General features: G+C 39.2%; 1 protein-coding gene across 3 annotated transcripts in view; it reads left to right on the top strand.

The window, feature by feature from the left end:
• Window positions 1–15469, top strand: part of CCDC112 (coiled-coil domain containing 112) — a 110918-nt gene that overhangs the window by 65328 nt on the left and 30121 nt on the right. For 2 of the 3 annotated variants that reach the window (XM_088129994.1, XM_088129992.1), the window contains exon 2: window positions 4804–4986. The exons of the other annotated variant lie outside the window; for it this stretch is intronic. The gene's annotated coding sequence lies outside the window, so the exon portion shown is untranslated. The remainder of the gene's footprint in view (window positions 1–4803; window positions 4987–15469) is intronic. 3 annotated transcript variants of the gene reach the window in all.

The following is a 15469-nucleotide window of genomic DNA, read 5'->3' as shown; positions in this document are numbered from 1 at the left end:
ATGGTCATCTGAACACTTTATACTACAATAAACTTTCATTTTTTCCCATCTCCTTTTCTTTTTATACAAATCCTCTCAACAGATTTTCCATTCTGTGATTCATGAATTTTTGTGTAGGCATGTGTTTTTTTATGTACAGTGCAACACCCTCTCTTTCTGCTGAATCTATTCATTTTGAATAAGTTGTAGTCTTCCAGGGCTATGTTCCAGTTATGTGTCATCCCATCAAGTTTCAGTGATGCTCATGACATTATATTGGTCCTTCTATATTAGGATTTCAAATTCTCTTTGTTTCTTTCCCATACCCTGTGCACTGGTATACAGTCTTCTTCACCGTAGGAGGAAGGGGAATGTCTGTGTATACCTATTTGTATTTTTGTGTGCAGGTAGTTTGTATGTGAAAGACAATTGTTGGAATACTCAAATGGAGGATCACTGAATTTTAAAAATGTGATATCTTATCCTGTATGGCCAAATGGGGCATATTTATCAGTTTGTTTTCTGATAAAACAGCTGTGTTGTGATTGGTTATGCTAACCATAGCAGACATGAATTTTGGGAGTTGGGGTAACAAAACATCTGTGGGTCACCACCCTGAGGAAGGCCATCTTAGACAAATGGCAATAAAAAGTTATTTGACATGTAAAGTGTTTAATAATTCTGATATTAACAACTATGATGATTATTTGGCAAGCCCATCATAATCTGACACTCATTATATGCAATGTACTTTCAGCTTTGCTTTATGAGCCTAGAGATCATTTCTGAGTTGTTCATCTTTAACCACTGGTCCTGGACCACTGATACTCCTGGAGCTTGGTCACTATATTTTGCAAGCTGCCCATAACTACAGTGACTGCTCCTTAAATGTACACATGGGCACACATAAATACCCATGCAACTCCCTCATGTATCCAGTGAGCAAACCTGGATTAAATCTGTATTAACACATGATTAAAATGTATTTAAATAATTAACATGAAGTGTTCCCTGGCAACCAGGCTGGAGAAACAATCACATTCATGCTCAGTCTGTTCTAGAAGTTTATTCTGTTAAGAGCTGCTTAGCACTGTTCCATTTATAACCCTGCTTGCCTTTTTTTTACATACAAAGGACTTGCTTGCTTAATGCCAGTTTGTTTAATAAAGGCCTAAAAACTAATCTGTTTGAGAATGTGATTTATTTCTTTTGCTACTTATACACCATGTGAAGCAAATAGGTGGACCAGTTCCTTGATGCCATTATGGTGTGTTGATTTCTGGAATTTCTTCATGGTTCATTGTCAGTGATCAATGCTATAATTAATGTGTGGCTGTTGCTACTATTTCCTTTTCCTTTTTCCTTTTTCTGTTGCAATGAATGTGCTTCCAGTTTTGGTACTAGGATGGTACATATGATGCTGACTGCATTTTGTCAGTCTTATCTCCAGGGTAATAATTGCTGATTCAGCAGGCTGGGGTTGATAGACTTGTAGATGAAAATACCATACCTAGAATCCTTGAGATTGAGCAAGGCTGATAAGAAAATACTACCTTTTCAGTTATTACTGCATATTGACAGCTTAAGTTTGTGATCTTTACTTTGGCATACAGCCCTCTCCCCTTGCCCCCACTCCAAAGGAAAGGAACAAAACAAATCTTAAATATAAGAAGAGATTGCATTACTAGCTATGCCTAGCCAAGAGCTACATTAACTAGAGGAAGAATGATGATAATCGCTGTGACAGCCATGCTTCATCTTTGCTTGATCCATTTGCCATCTGGCAAACTCATGGCCCCAAAGGTCAAGGATCCATATCTTATATATGAGTTGCTTGCTAACCAATTTCTACTGCCAACTATTAAGATACTATTTCAGTCCAGGCTAAAGAGCCGACGTGACTCTTAGACTCCTCAAATTTAGCAGATTGTCTGGATCAGCCCTACTGGAAAGCAAAGGAAAGCAGTCAATTCAGAGGCCAAAGGATGAATAGAAGATGGAGACTTTGGAAAACTGTGTGTACCTCATGGCCTAAGACATTAAGGTAGCCTGTGACCTCCAGGTATCACAGAGAATGCAGCCTCATTGCTAGTATAAAAATAAGATCCAGGAGTTGGCTTTTGCACATGAAATTCTTTGTCTTGAGTGGCAAGTGCTTATTGTATTCTTTAAAAAAAATAATTAATTTTGTCCGCTCAACTCACAGCAGTGACTCTGGATGGTATAAGATTAAAAACCAACAATTACAAACAATAATCCATGGTGCCTGAGGTAAATAATATATTCCAACCATAAAATCACATCAACAACAGAGCTCGACTAACCTGCTGGCCAAACACCTGGGGAAACAGCCAGGTGCTCAGAGACAAAGGCTTACAAAAGGCTAACAGGGTTGGGGCCATCTGGATCTCCGGATTCATTCAACAAATGATTGCTGTGTTATGTTTAATAGATCACTAGGACTTGAAGCAAGTTGTTTAAAGCAAATGTTGTAGAAGAGAATGAAAAAAAGGAAGAGGGTTGAAAAAGATCTTCATTTTCAAACTAATCTGTGAATTACCTTCTAACATCTGAAATGAAGTTCAGCCTTAATATAGAAATAGGAAACCAAGAAGCACCATTTCCTTTCTTCAGTTCATTTAATTATATATAAGATGATTTTACATGATGTGCTGGTTCAAAATGTGTTTTTCAAATTTGTGGTTCACTGTATTGGATGAATCCAGCCAATGAGATTAGTTTGTGGTTCAGGGAGTTGTAGAAACCCAGGTAATTGTATTTAGTGAACTATTTTTCACTTAACGATGGATCAGCATGTTCTGTAAAAACAACCACTAGAATATAACAATAACAATAATAATTCCTTTGGCTAGTAAAAAAAATCCCTAGATATGAATATGTTGACAATTTCTGCCATCTTCAAGCACCCAGGAAAACTTCAATTCTGAGAAATGATGTTGTCAAACTAATGTGACAGCAGAAAATGCATTTATTTAAACCTAAGTCTGGCCCCCACACATGGAAAGTAAAATGTGACATAAGTTTACCTATTGTTAAATGTACATTATTTATAGAATTAAGCCAATCTCCTGAGTCCATATGATATAAAAATCATAAACTAACCACATGGACTAGGCTAAAATGGCCTGTTTTGTGATTCAGTGTCTCATGTTCAACACAACCGTTGAAAGGGAAGTTTTGCAGAGCAAAAAGAGCATATATGTGAGGAAAATCGAACTTCTTTGTGATTATGTCATATAACTCCCCGTAGCCACTCCTTTAACCATTTTTCTTGCTCTTCAAACTGGTGTTTGATTAAGGAGAAGAGCATTAGGAAAGTCTGTAGGGAAAGAAACTAGAAAAAGATTCCCTTCACCTGTCTTATGCTCCAAAAAATAAATCTCTCTGTTTCAATAGAGAGAAATCTTTCCTCCTGTCAAATCCTGCATTATCACAGTTGAACTTTGTTGGAATTTGGATCTGCGCACAAAACAGACATGGTTCAAGCCAAAGTCCAAGAAGCTTGCAAAGGGGTGCCAAGGTCTGAATCAAATTACGATTCTGTATCTTCGTTGGATTCAATATGAGGATGGGACATACAGTACAAAGGAGTTTTGTTATACAGTAGTCCATGGTTTTGCTTGAAAGCCTTCTGTAAGAATCCTGCTGTATTCTTGTCCAAAATGCCATAACATGCTGTAGGGACGTTTCCAGTTTTAGATTGTCTCACAAATAGATACATGAAGGCTATTTTATTTTGGGGTATGACATGAAGGAACATTTCCAGGAATCAAAACGATTGCTTCAGAAGTAGAGGAAACATAGTAAGCTGCATTGAAAATGAAGGGATTCATGTGTCCTTCTGAGATGAAAATGTATTTGAAATATGAATTTGGAATCTAGTGAGAGGTAAAAAATAGATGGGAGACCATTTTGAATGGAAAGCAGCTTTCCAACTTGCCATCTCTCTAATAAATACTAAACCTCAAATTATTTTTTCCTTATTCATGTTTATTTGAATAAATAACTAATTTATTAGTTATCACTAATGAGTCCACTTTGCCACAATCTCCTATTTATTGACTGGACAAAAACATAATGGGAAAAAACTATACATTGGCATATAATGCAGTGAGAAGCTAGGCATGTATATCTCAAATGACAATTCTGTCCTTTGGCCTCTTAAGTCTTAAAAGAGCCCTGAATGAACCTAATAAACATTAAATATTTGAGCTGTAATAATTTTAATTTAACGTGTACTGAATTATCCCTAGATACACTATGTCTGTACTCCAGAGTTCTCAATACATAATAGCCTCAATAGAAAAGAGCGAGACTTGTATCAACAGAAACAGCTGTGGTCTCCCAAACTTCATTTTCTTCACATAATGTTGATTTTGTTTTACATTGTACAGTCTGGGCTTTACCTATTCTGTTACCATTTTGTTAACAGAAAGAAAGAAAGAGAAAAAAATCATTTTGATGAAATTCTGCCAAATCTGTAAAAAAATCTGTAAAAAGATAGCATCATAATTAATTTCTGTATTGTTATTAATAATTGCGTAACTCTAGCACACCGTTTTTTACTGTTGAGTATGGCTAATTGAATGTGCTCTATTCTATGGAATATATGAAGACATTTTAAATTCCCACATTTATTGAAGATCAAATTATTATTAAACATCCAGACAAAAATTCTCTGTAAAGAACGTGATAAGTTCCATTAAATTGAGCAAAGGAGTGGGAGGAGTATTTGTGACTCATATTTTCTTTAAAAATCATTTTCCCATTTTTTTCATGTTTTTCTAAACTCTTCCGATCCAGGTATTCTTTGACAAAGCCACAGTCATCAGGCTGCAAAATATTGAAAGACAACACCACCACATGGAAATGGAATTTATGCTAGAGGATCATTCCAAGGAAGAATTTGGTTGGCATACAGAATAGACATCTGGTGCACAACAGACATGAATGTTGTGTTGTATGCTGTTCTGCCCCTGTTTAGAGGTAATAATGGGAAAGTATTGACAAATTAGAGAAATGACAAATTCAAGGAAATAGGTTCCTCTTCTCTTGACCCTTTTTAAAATTACAGGCTGAAGTTTCTAGGTGATTGCAACCCAACTAATATTCTGAGAGCATGCTTGCTAAAAAAATACATTGCAAATAGGTGTTTGCCCTATGTGCAGTGCATTTGAAGAACTCTTTTTTGCATCATTCCCCAAATTAGCTCCCATCTAAATGTAGAAAAAGTAGGCCAAAAATCCCTGTGCACGCTAAGAATCTGCTTTCTCCTTCACAAGCTATTAATGACTTAGAATCTCTCAGCGCTCAGTCTAAGTAAGGCTTATTGATTTAATTCTTTACATATGAGAACTTTGCTGAGTAGAGTGAGCCAGATAGCTTGCACATAGAATATACTCTAGAATAGTGAATAATACACCAAACTTCCTTCCAGCAGGGATGCCTAGAAAGATAGCTTCTTTCACAGTGACTCTGGCCTTGATTCCAATTGTGAGAATAATTAAATAACCTACTAGAGTTTTGTTAATCTTTTATTACAGAACTTTTCAGTCATGGTCAGTCCATCCTACATTTTCAAGCCTTAATTCACTCTTTGCATCTACCTTTTTCATCTCTTCTAAGTATTCCAACCAGTCACCTATAGCGCATCTGTCTTCCATCAACAGAGTTCTCTCAGTGTTTCAGACATGGATGCATGAATTTGTATGCTAACTACGACGTTTCTGAAACTAATGCCTTCTAGATTGGCCAGGTTGGCTGAGAACTATGGGGGCTAAATTCTAATACATTGGAAGGGCACCAGTCTGTTGTAACATGTGGAATGATTCAATATCAATTCATTAAGGACTATTTTCAAACATTTCCCACCAGCTGAGTTTGAAATCCTTACAAGTAGGGTTTTCTTTTATTTATGAATAGAATAATACTGATTTGCAAGGCACTGTTTAATTTCCATTGGTCATATAGCATATATACACTGATTTCCTTCCAGAATAATGGGTGACAAAAGCTAGAGGATTTTATACACCTTGATGCTGCCTTTGGACAGTGTTGAAATACAGTAGGGAGGAAAACAGTTCTTTAATGTCGGTACAGCTAAAGATGAGTTAAGGCTCTCTTACTCATGGGTTGGAGTTGTGATGAAGACAATGCCATGGGGAAATGGCATAAAAAAATGTCACAGTATATTTATGCCATTATTCAGTGCAAGCAAGGAAAGACCCTCTGTATGCCTTCATTTTAAAGCCATCAACTAATCATTTTTCTAATACTTCTTTCTAACTGCTTGTTGCTTCCCATGACTTGCCAGAGAAATATTATCAAATAGCTTTCCACAGCTTGGTACCATCCACATCACTCCATCCCCCCAAATACATCATCTGCAGGGAGGCATCAGGTTGTGGAAAGCTGCTCTGGATAATAGGTGATTCCACAACACTGTTTTCCTTCTAACTCCTCCAACATTACATCTGTTGGTTTTACCAGTCCTTTTACAGTTATATTTATGAGGAAGGTAACTTTGAATGATGATAAAAAAATATATTCCAAAATATATTTTGATGTGTGTTTCTGGGGGTGGGGTGGGGGGAAGTCAGTGAAAAGCAGAAATTGCCATGTTAATTCAGATCTGGAATTTTTCCCATGTCTGACTTGGAAAATAACCAAGCCATAGCAAACCTTGTTTGGGAGAAAAAAAATATATCTAGAGATATAGAAATTAACACACACACCCCAATATTCCTTATTGAATAAGAAATCATACTTCTATATGCTTGGGCTCTCAACCTTGACCGCAAAGTCAATGAACATCAAAATGATATATAAAATTACAACAAAATGTGTGGGTCAGCTTTTTTCTTTTTTGAGTTGCTGTAATCAATCACTTCAACTCTAAAAATATTGTGCCACCTATCAGTGTTCTTAGGTTACAGCTATAAACAAGCACTGAGTTGCTAGAACTGTCATACATTTTACTCCAGTGCTCACTGGCCCAAGCTGGAGTCTTGTATTATAATGAAAATGAACTGGCATATGTTCTAGATTGGAGAATGTTGAACAAAAACCTTGTGGTTTTTGTGTTAGTCTGTACTCCTCCTATATCGCTCAGTTCATGGTTGACCCATTAAAAAGCAACAGAGAATGAATGGGAAAAAGGATGAGTTATGATATGGGGTTAACAGAGTGAAAGGAAGTGTAATGTATGGCAAATAAAACCTGATAGATAGATCTAGAGATAGCTGAATATATACACCCAAATAATCTAGACCCCAGTCTGTGTTCACCCACTAATAAACACATATCCATGTGTATTCCTGACTGTAATCACTTCAAAATCACAAAGCCCAAATTGCAATCCTGCACACATTAAGAAAAAAATGGGCAGAGTGCAATAGTTTAAGCCCCATACAGCCCTCCCCTTTTATTTGATGTATGATTGAAGTTGTTATGTGTTTCTGAGGGATATATAAGTTTATGGTCTGATATATACCTTGTGGCACGTGTGTGTGTGTGTGTGTATGTGCGACTGATTCCTTTTACCTTGTTCTGCCTGCAGTAAATTCCTCTACTATTGTCTCTGTAGATGCTCTATTTGCACCCTCACTTGCTTTAATGGGTCTTATTATTGCTTAAGAAGAATAGCTTTCATAATATGAATTAGTTTTATTGTTCACTAGGCCCAGATGACTCAGAAGTCCGAGGAGGGGGGGTTATTTTTAATCTTGCAAGCCTCTCAGAGTCACTTGTGTGAGGTGGGAGGCTATATAGATGATATAAATAAATAAATAAATAAATTAATTAATTAATTAAATTAAATTAAATTAAATTAAATTAAATTAAAATAAAATAAATAAATAAATAAATAAATAAATAAATAAAACGTTATTGTGCAAGCAGGGCAGGAAATTTTCAGTTGAATAATACCATCAGTAGTACCCAGTTCTTGGAATCCTCCAAGAATGTAATATTATAGATATATCTAGGACAGTGTTTCTCAACCTTGGCCACTTGAAGATGTATGGACATGCTGGTTGGGGAATTCTGGGAGTTGAAGTCCACACATCTTCAAGTGACCAAGGTTGAGAAACTTTAATCTAGGAACTGTCAGGATTGAAGCTGGTTTGGCAGGAATCTCTCATTCTTATGCCAGAGAAAGCTATCTGGTCAACAGGGGACAGATGGCATAAATATTCAAGGCTGGAAATGAATAACCATATGGCTGTTGATTTGAGAAAATGGGAGGAAGAGGAACAGGATTTAAACCTGGGAACTAACATATACAGAAGATAGAATTCCAAAGTGCTGTTAGACTGAAAATGTCTTTGTATGTCTGGCTTCCAAATTCTCTGCAATAAATCTACTTATCTAACCTTCTTGTGCCTGCTTGGAATGCAGAATGGGGAGAGAATTTAATTGCCCTTTTTGGTATAGAGCCCCAAAGAAACAGCTTTCAAGATGTTTGACCATTAAGGCTATGTTGCCTATGGACTGGCCTCGTGTCTTACTTTACAAAGGATTGCCCATTTGAAAGGCAATCAAAAGACAGCCCTTTAGCTGAAGGATGACCTTGGTCAAGTTTAGTTTCAAGTTAAAAGACAGTATAAAGCTGAATAAAGAGGAGCTTTGAAGGTTTTACAGCAATCATTAGCAGCTAGAAAACAAAACGAACAGATGCACACTGTTGTTGTGAGCCACCCAGAGTTGTTTTAAGATAGAAAATACAAATCATACAAATCTAATAAATAAATAAATATAGTCACATGATCACAAACTCCCTCACGATGGTAAAATATATTTTTATTTAAAGTCTAGCAATTATTTCTAAATGTGCATCTTCATTACCATACATTATGTACATTACCATAATCAACCATTATGCAAATTTTCTGCCTGCACATGTCCTCTGTTTTGAGATGATGCATTGCCTTTTATTTGGCAATCTGTCAACACCACCTTAGTTGCCGTTCCACTGTCCTGTTGGACCTTTATTGATAAGGATGAGTCATAGAACATGGGGAATTTCAATTCATAGACTTCCATCTCAAGAAATGGCAGAAAAGGCTGTGTTCTAACCTGTAACTCTCTGGTTCTTTCTAATGAAACACATTATGAATCAGACATAATTTCTAAATTAGCTGGCAATGGTATTGCAAATCTCACAGTCTTATTCTGGATCCAAGCTGGCGAGACTGGGAACTGCTACTGCTGATAAAGATTTATTGTACTTTTCCAGCACTAGCATTCACAGCCAAATTAAAGAAGAATTTTCTCTAGTGTAACAAAATTAGGAAAATGATTTATGGTGGAAAATGTGTTTTTACAGTTCATGCTATGATATTTGATAGAGAAAAAGCTTGAAACAGACTCTGAAAGATCTTTAGAATCTTTAAACTGTAGAATCATTAGAACTACAGCCCTCCAGGTATGTTGAATACAGGTGAAAAAGGGGTGGGGCTTTGATTGCATAGTCATGCCTGCTATTTTTACTTTTTTGCTTCTTCCCCCATGAACACCCCAGAAGGCATGGCACCTATGCCTAATAGAGTTTCAGCATTTCCCATAAACACTCTTCAACAATGTATTAGTCAAGACTTGGCAAACCCAGAACTACTCAGATAGGTTGGGCTACCACTTCCATTGAGCATCCTGACTGGTGTAGGAGCATCCTAATTCAACAAATCTGCAGGGCTCCGATTTGAGGAAAATTAACATAAATAAATATAATTCTAATCTAGCTCTAAAAGAGTATACTAAATATCTTCTGCTTTATTCCCTTTCTCACTTAAGTTAGGTCCTGTTTCTATTTTGTGTGTGTGTGTGGGGGGGGGGTGCCTTCCCAAGTATACATCTATCTTTGCAACTTGAGTAATGGAAATTAGGAGAAATTTCCGTGGTTTTGAAAATCTAACTTCTGTAAGCAGCCTAATTCAACAGCTTGATAATCAATGTTTTTAATTTAAAAAAAAAAAACTTTGGCTCACTTGTCACTAAAAGTAATCCTAAAATGACATTATTTTCATCTCAAAATCTGGTAGGTTGTAGCTAATATTCTTTGGAACCCATACTTTCTATAGTATGACAGTTGCTCAGGTAAAAATTCAGATAGTGATTTGGTTTCATAATCTCTGACTTTGATTGAATGAATGAGAACAATGAGAAGATTTTAAGATGAAATATGTCCTTTCATATTTATTTCACTTTTTATTTACCTGTCTTTCCTTCTATGTAATAGAAGACAATAGGGTACAACTGAACTAATGTATAAGAACTGAAATGTTATATGCCAAATGCATAAATTCGGATACTGTGTGAGCAGTCTGTATTGCCATATTGCACTGAGATTCTATTTACTGGAAAAGCCTACTAGTTCCTTTATAAACATAGAGTGCAGAGTACTTACTATAATGTGGAAAGAGGAATTATTATTATTATTATTATTATTATTATTATTATTATTATTATTTATTGGATTTCTCCCCTGCCCATCTCCCCCACAATAGGGGACTCTGGGCGACTTACAGAAAACATTAAAACTATAAATATATCTAAAACACAATACATCCAAAATTTAAAACAATACTAAAAAAGGAAGATCCAAGAAGATGGAAAATCAGACTGCGGAGAGCTGGCCACTATGGGGCTAGCCATCCCCCTGCTTGAAGTATTCCCTCCCCGCCCCAGGCCAAGTGGCAGAACCAGGTCTTCAAGGCCCTTCGGAAGGCCAGGAGTGAGGGGGCCAATCGCATCTCTGGGGGCAGAATGTTCCAAAGAGTGGGGGCTACCACAGAGAAGGCCCCGCCTTCTGGACCCTGCTAGATGGAGTTCTCTTACTGAGGGGGGCCGAAGCATGTCCTCTCTGTGCAATCGGGTGGGACGGGTTGAAGACATAGGGGAGAGGCGGTGCCTTAGGTAACCTGGCTCCATGCCATGTAGGGCTTTAAAGGTAATAACCAACACCTTGAATTGGACCCGGAAGCAAACTGGTACCCAATGCAGCTCACGGAGCAATGGTGTTACATGGGCCCTTCTTGGGGCTCCAAAAATAGCCCGCGCAGCTGCATTCTGGACCAGCTGTAGCTTCCGGATACTCTTCAAGGGTAGCCCCATGTAGAGCGCATTGCAGTAATCTATCTGGGAGATAACAAGGGCATGAGTGACTGTTCAAAGGGCATCCCGATCCAGGAAAGGGTGTAACTGATGCACAAACCGAAGCTGCACAAAGGCCCTCCCTGCCACGGCTGCCACCTGCTCTTCAAGCAGGAGCCGTGAGTCTAGGAGGACCCCCAGATTACACACTGGGTCTGTCTGGGGTAGTGCCACCCCATCGAGCACTAAAGATGACAAAGTCCGGATACAGAGGAGCCATTAACCCACAGCCACTCCGTCTTACCAGGGTTCAGCCGAAGCCTGTTGTTCCCCATCCAGACCCTTACAGCCTCCAGACACTGAGAAAGGGGAGTCATGGCATCACTTACTTCACCTGGGATGGAGATGTATAGTTGTGTATCATCAGCAAACTGATGATACCTCATCCCATGGTGGCGGATGATCTCACCCAGCGGTGTCATGTAGATGTTGAAAAGAAGTGAAGAGGAGAGAGAACCGAACCCTGCAGCACCCCACAAAGGAGGGGCCAAGGATGGGGCCTCTCGCTCCCTATCAACACAGATTGGGATCAGCCCTGAAGAAAGGAGGTGAACCAGCACAAGACTCCCACCCCCAAGTCCCTGAGCCATCCCAGTAGGATTCCATGGTTGACGGTATCGAAAGCCGCTGAGAGATCAAGGAGAGCAAGGATGGTTGCACTTCCACCATCCCGCTCCTGCCAGAGATCATCCATAAGCGCGACCAATGCCATTTCCGTCCCATAACCGGGCCTGAAACCTGACTGAAAAGGGTCCAGATAATCCATTTCCTCCAGAACCCTTTGGAACTGTGAAGCCACCACTTTCTCAATCACCTTCCCCAAAAAGGGGAGGTGGGAGACTGGATGAAAATTGTCCAGTATGGTAGGATCCAGGGAGGGTTTCTTGAGGAGGGGGTGCACCAACGCCTCCTTGAAGGTGGCTGGAAACACTCCCTTCTGCAAGGATGTAGTAACCATCGCCTGGATCCAACCACATGACACCTCCTGAGCTGCTTTCACCAGCCAGGAGGGGCATGGGTCAAGATGGCAAGTGGTGGCCTTCACAGTCCCTAGGACCCTGTCCACTTCATCAGGAGCAACAGGATCAAACTGTTCCCAGATAACTGGGTAAGAACGGTCCCCCGGTATCTCCCCAGACCCTGCCCCATGCTCGGAGTCTAACTTGGAATGAATCCGAGCGACTTTGTCCTGCAGATGCTCTGAAAATTCCTCCGCACGGCCCTGCAAATGAACCCCCACATCCCCCTTGCCAAATATCCTAGAACATCTTGATTTAAAGAGAGAAAAAATAAGAATATTATGTTAATGGTATGGAAATAAAGAATTGAGAAGACAACAAGGTAGCGTACCCTACCTCTGTGGTTGATTTATGGTTCACTATGCCACGTTGTTGTGAATGTAGCTTGCACATTGAATGTGCAAACAATAAATGGGAGATGATTCTTCATCATGTATACACCTAGCTTGTTCTTCTGCTGGATATAAAAAAAGGTTTGGTCTTTTTAAAACAAAATGTGGAAGGAGTCTGTTAAGAAACAGGGCTACCCTTTCCCCAGCATTTTGATTTTTTCTTCCTTAACTAATTTGCAAACTGTTGTACTGCCACATCTTGGCAGCTCTGCAATCACCTTCTTTCATGTTGAATATTTCGATTTGAATATTTAAAGTTACAAAGGGTTTTCAGATTTTACCTTTTTAAAATAAAGGTTTATTCTGTTTATTTCCTGTGAGATTGGTTTATTTCAAGAGGGGAAGGAAGGGCTGAGTCCTTTAGTCACCACTCTTCTATGCTACATAGCCAGGAGATGGCATTACAAAAATTATTTCAGCTTTTGCTTCCTGGCTTTTTAATTAATTAATTAATTAATTAAAGAGCTCTCTTGCTTACTGGGGCTGGAGAGTGGAGGGCAGTTGAAGCACCTCCTGGAAAAAAAATGGTGGCAGCAGGATCTGTCAGGTTGCTACCCCAAAGGAGGCAGGACCAGAGTGTAAAGACCCAGATGGTTTCCCAGGGAAAGAAGTTTGGGACCTCTAGCCTTCTACCTTATGAGTCTCAGAAAATTAGGTTACAGGAGTTCAAAAAACCTTGGCTCAGGGGAATTTGTTGTAGGATCACAGCTATCGGTTCACAATATGACCATCTAGTTGTGTCTTTTCAGGTTGTATCAATCTAAACCAGTGTTTCTCAACCTTGGCAACATTCATCTGTGTGGATTTCAACTCCTAGAATTCCCCAGCTAGTGTGCTGGCTGAGGAATTCTGGGAGTTGAAGTCCACACAGCTTAAAGTTGTCAAGGTTGAGAAACACTGGTCTAGACAATGTGATTTTTAAACCATAGTTTATGACAGTTTGTTGTATGAATCAGCAAACTATGGTTTATTCCTGAAAGCATTGCTAAAGAAGCCATGGCTTAGCATAATTTGCAGTCCCTGTTAGTATCTTATCCTACCCCAGTGTTGTCCAAACTTGGCCACTTTAAGATGAGTGGACTTCAACTCCCAGAATGCTGGCTGGGGAATTCTGGCAGTTGAAGTCCACTCATCTTAAAGTGGCCAGGTTTGGACAACACTGTCCTACCCCTTTGCAAACAACGCATGGAAAAAAGACCTGCTGCAGAGCGATCGCTCTTCCACCACTTTCTGAATAGTCATAGTTGCCTGCTCCCATCTAATCTTTACATTCTTTATCAAGGAACCTCCATTTGCAGCTAGATGAAGTTGAACCAGCTTTTCTATGGTTGTATTCAACAGATGTTAGTCATGGTTATAGAAAAAAGTAGCTTAACAGTAGCATTTTGTTGAAATAACCAAAATGTAGGAGTTTTTAAAAACAGGAAAAGAAAAATGGTTGGAATTCAGACACAAAGGAGCAGCATGACCAATCTTGAAAAGACAGCTAAAACCATTTCTGGCATAGGTATTACAAGCTGTCACCGCTATCAGTGGTAATTCTTTGAAAAGCAAATTTCCTTTTACCAGCATGAATGCAAGCTATTTGAGATTGTGCAAAGTAACATACATCAGTGCTTTAAAACCATTGCAGACAAATGCAGCCCAGCCACTCCAGAGAGACACGTTTGTTGTCTCTGATTCAGGAGCAGAGATATGGTGACATCAGTAATAAGCAGGAGATGCAAGTTCCAAATTGTATGGATCACATTCTATTGAAATAGTGCTAGGACTAAATGGCCCTTCTGCCAATTTGAGCATCTGGATGCTATTCCATTGTACACAGCCTAATAAAAGCTGCTTCAGTGAGTAACAACCTTCAAAGATTCTTTTCAACCTTCGTTTTATGTTTTCTAGAATATTCCGTTACAAGAAGCTAGATACAGATGGCTTAAAATATGCACCATTTTAAAAAGAGACTGTTTAATATGCCTAATGAAACTTCTTTTAAACACCGCCCTTTTTTTTTGAACATTCAAAAATCTATTTAGATTCTCAGTAAAAGGACTACCAATGGAGGAATCAATGGGTTGCAGGCATAAAATTATATTAGACTCCAGATGGTAAGACAGAACTGACTGTCTGAACATTTTAGGAAATAGCTAGATGGAATTAACCAAACATTTTGTAAGACCTGCTATGCAATTAAGAAAGACTTTTCTTATGGACATCTGTTAAATTCAGTATCCACGTAAGGAACTATCTCCCAGGTGAAGGCATCCAACACAATTCTGCTAATGCCTTTCTGGTTAGTCTTAGTCTAATAAATGTGCCATTATGTTACCCATATGGCGTTCAATCCAGACATCTCCCACCCTGCAGTGGGAATACAACTGCTTCTATGGCAGATGATCTCACCCAGCGGTTTCATATAGATGTTGAAAAGGAGTGGAGAGAGAATTGAACCCTGCAGCATCCCACAAAGGAGGGGCCAAGGATGGGACCTCTTGCTCCCTATCACCACCGACTGGGATCGGCCCTGAAGAAAGGAGGTGAACCAGCACAAGACTGTGCCGCCCACCCCCAATTCCCTGAGTTGTCCCAACAGAATACCATGGTCGACAATATCGAAAGCCGCTGTGAGATCAAGGAGAGTAAGGATGGTTGCACTTCCACCATCCCATTCCCACCAGAGATCATCCATAAGTGCGACCAATGCCGTTTCCGTTCCATAACTGGGCCTGAAACTTGACTGAAAAGGGTCCAGATAATCCATTTCCTCCAGAATCCTTTGGAGCTGTGATCCCACCACTTTCTCAACCACCTTCCCCAAAAAGGGGAGGTGGGAGACTGGATGGAAATTGTCCAGTACGGAAGGATCCAGGGAGGGTTTCTTGAGGAGGGGGTGCACCAACGCCTCTTTAAAGGCAG

Source organism: Python bivittatus, unplaced genomic scaffold (genome assembly GCF_059951505.1).
Source record: "Python bivittatus isolate LINGU-HERP-01145 unplaced genomic scaffold, Pbiv_v1 ctg000850_np1212, whole genome shotgun sequence".
In the NCBI taxonomy this organism is placed as follows: domain Eukaryota; kingdom Metazoa; phylum Chordata; class Lepidosauria; order Squamata; family Pythonidae; genus Python; species Python bivittatus.
This window is presented reverse-complemented; position numbering and strand designations above follow the sequence as displayed.